Source organism: Sinocyclocheilus anshuiensis, unplaced genomic scaffold (genome assembly GCF_001515605.1).
Source record: "Sinocyclocheilus anshuiensis isolate Anshui unplaced genomic scaffold, SAMN03320099.WGS_v1.1 scaffold373, whole genome shotgun sequence".
NCBI lineage: Eukaryota > Metazoa > Chordata > Actinopteri > Cypriniformes > Cyprinidae > Sinocyclocheilus > Sinocyclocheilus anshuiensis.
Window position 1 is genome coordinate 426,340 of NW_015537962.1, and position 3,885 is coordinate 430,224.

Sequence of the window (3,885 nt, forward strand, 5' to 3'; positions counted from 1 at the left end):
TGGCATTTAGTTATTTTAAAAATGGGATAATATACATTGATAAACATTTAAATAAATGTAAATGTACCCGGGTTAGTCAAAAGGCTAATGTTCAGTCCCTTTTACCTGCTGTTATTAGGCAAGAAAGGAAAAAAAAGGAAAATGAAATCACATAAATCTGTAGACAGACAGGGTCTAAATTGTGTTACTACGTAAGTGTCAATATTATCTTTTAGACTCAAGAAGGAGGAGTTATAAGGTATGTAGGCCAAACTATTGTTCAAGATCAGGTTTCCCAGGAAATATTGCTAAATACACAAGACACATAGCCTATTGTGAGATGATACCATTTATTTGATAGTACCAGTTTTCAGGGGTCAGGGTTTCCGTAATCCATTCATAACTGAAATACAAAGTTGTGCCATATTGAATGAGCTTATTTCATTAAATATTGCGCACATTCATAGACATAACTAACATAAGAGTATAACACACCAATATGTGTTTAGATTTTGAAATCGTAATGGCATATATAATGATGCCTTTTTCAAATGCAGAGCAAGTTTTGAAACACTACTCACGTAAACAGCATTGTCTTGCAATAAGTTGATTTTGTCTGTAACATAGTGTTCAGGCTTCCTTCAAACCTCTCAAGCTGAGATTTATGCCTTCTTTAAAAAAAAATAATGGGACACCAAAATGTACGCTATTCATGGAAAGTGGTGCAAACTTTTATCCCGTTCTTCCTTTAATGCTTGTTGTGTGCTATGCAGATTATTTGTATGTATATTTGGCGTACGTGCAAGAGTGCCAAGAAAGCATGGAAGCTGTCCAACTTTTGAAAGCATTTATATTTGTGAATGTGCATGCAGCTCGAGTTTTCCATTATAGCAGCAGTATTGGAGAAACACCCATTGTAATGCAACACTAAGTATAACTGCATAGAATTCATTCAGCATTCCTGGAAGATTGCACTTAAAAAAAAAAAAAAAAGAAAGGCAGTTTCACTTTCATTGTTGCAGTTACCTCTAAAATAACTCTAAAAGAAAATCACCTGCCTGCTCAGGTGGAAGTTCTGAAGACGGTTTCTCGGCTGTTAAGATGACTGCCTTGGGGCGACCACAATTCCTGGTAAGACTGAGGTTCAGGCAGGGTTAAAATCTGTCACCTTGGTGAACTAAACAGTCTCCTCATCCTTCCCTCGGGCGCCTGTAGCGCCAGTTCTCCAAGGTGCTGGTGAAATGGAGATGCTTTTTCAGTTTCCTGGCTGTCAAGCAGGGGAAAGATGGCGTGGAGGTGCTGGAGCAGAAACTGGATCTAGAGCAATTGCAGGTACGCTTTGGGTTCAAACTGCGGCCAAACACACAGATCAACCAACACTAAAGCGTGTTTAATACTGCAGTAGACTGTAAGGCAGCTGTAACAAATCTGACCTGCAGCAAGCAACTGGAGGCTATATTGCAATGACTGTATAGTATGAGCTGCATTTATTTTAATGGTAAAATGTAATTAACATGACAATAAATAATTAAGTAGACTTTTAGCAGACACTTGTATCCAAAGCAACTTACACGGGATATTTATACATGATTATTTCCACTTGAGAAATTGTTTTGCTTAAAGGAATAGTTCACCCAAAAATGAAAATTTGCTGAAAATGTACTCACCTTCACGCCATTCAAGATGTAGTTGAGTTTGTTTCTTCATCAGAACAGATTTGGAGAAATGTAGCATTACATTACTTGCTCACCAGTGGATCCTCTGCAGTGAATGGGTGCCGTCAGAATGAGAGTCCAAACAGCTGATAAAAATATTACAATAATCTACACATAATCCACACGACTCCAGTCCATCATTTATCATCCTGTGAAGCGAAAAGCTGTGTGCTTGTATTAAACAAATCCATTATTAGGACGTTTTAACTTCAATCAGTTGCTTCTGAGTCCTCTAGCTATATTATTGCTTCTCCAGTGAAAAAGTTGTTTTGTCTGAATCAAGAGAGAAATATGCACAGATTAAGCAGATATTTTTCAGCAAAATTGTCATTTTTGGGTGAACTATTCCTTTAAGGGTATAATAGTGATACTACATGAATTGACCCTTGCAAGGTTCAGACTTACAACCTTTAATAGTCCAAATTTTTAACCATTAAACTACCACATAATGACCATTGAAAACATGAGCATATTTTAACTTTTGCATTCATTATGCACAAATACACATTACAAGAGTTTTTAAATTCAAGCTGAAAAAAAAAACTGTAGCTCTGCATATTCAAACCTTGGAGGGTTTTGAGCGAATGATATGCATTATAGGAGTACATCAATTATGAAAATCATGTCATAAGTTTTTTTTCTTTATGACACAACAGAACAAATTCTTACGTTCCGCCCTATTATTTTGCACATATTGAAATAATACTGTTCACTGTAAAAAAAATTCCGTAAAATTTACGGTAAAAAACCGGCAGCTGTGGTTGTCGGAATTTTACCGTTAAATTCACAGTCATTTTTTACAGTGTTGCCATGGGCTGTCAAACTCTGAGAAAGACAAAGAAAGCACCATAGAAACACTGTATATTTTTTTCTAAAACCATATAATAGCTTTGTGTGAGACTCATGTAAGTCATTAATAGCTTAAAATCCTTCAAAGTTTGAATATGCAGATGTGCATTTAATATATGAGAGCTACAGGTTTTTTTCAGCTTGAATTTTTAAAAACACTTTCAATGTAGCGATCAAGTCATATGAAATTGTGCTTTTTTTGGAGCGTAAAGGCCCAATCACACCATGGACGATAACCATAATGATAAAGATACAGATCTAAAAAAAAAATATTCTCAATATAAACGAATAGAGTCTGGAATCACAATTTTATTTCAGCCAGTTAATGATAAAAACATTGACAGCCAAGAACTTGAGCATTGAAAGCAACAAACTGCAGAACAATATTGTCTGTTGGTGTGGATGCTGATGAGTTTATTGTTATAGTTATTTTTACATTTCTCGTTCTCGGTGTGAGTGGGCCTTAAGAATGTATCATTTTTTTTGTTCCAAGAAACACAAAACCCCCAGTGGGTGCGTTTTGGGTGAGCTTTCCCTTTAATCATGCAGTCTTTTTGGAGTGTTTGGTCTGATGAATGAAAATGTGTGTGTTTTCTTTGCAGACATGTCTAGCCAGACTGGGAGCTCAAGGCAACATTCAGAGCTGCCTCTCTGATGGACGACTGCACTCGTCAGGGTGAGAAACACCAGTTTCCCGTAGCTGTTCTGACACTCAGTCTTGTAAATCTTCTCAATCAATGGCAGACAATGAAGTTATCTTATGAACTGAGGAGAGCTACTCAAGGACTATTCCATGGGTGCTCCATTACTCTGCTTGACCCCCTCGAGTCAACTAAACCCCTGAGTAACTAAACCCATATTGGAGCACTTTGCACTGCAGAATCGACCAGTTCTGTAATGATGCATGTAAATCGTCTGATGTTTAAGAAACATCATGTGGGACACGCTGCTGAAACGTGAATGCTATTTTTTTATTTGTTCCTCAAAGCACGGTGGACATGCTGGACTGGAACCGTCTGATCGACGGAGAACAAAGATATCTGATCTACTAGTTGTCCCGAACCTGCAGGTAGGCGGACAGCAAGAAACGGACACCTTAACCACATCATAAATTAAGAGGGTTATCGATTTCTCATGGTCTAATTGGTTCTATAAACACTGCAAATGCCCCTTTGCAGTTTTGAGGTTTTACCAGGTAATTCGATTATGAAGACAAGTCTGGAATTTTGCCTGCAAGAGAAGCAAGATGCTTCCATCACAAGTACAGAAAATAGTCTTCATTTTTTGCATAACTTTAATGTGTATTAAAGGTGAATGTGTAATTTTGGTGTTAAAAAAATAA

At 37.0% G+C, this 3,885-nt stretch overlaps 1 pseudogene; it reads left to right on the forward strand.

Moving 5' to 3' along the window:
* The window catches only part of LOC107667515 (proline dehydrogenase 1, mitochondrial-like), a 25,068-nt pseudogene that overhangs the window by 8,007 nt on the left and 13,176 nt on the right, over nt 1-3,885 (forward strand).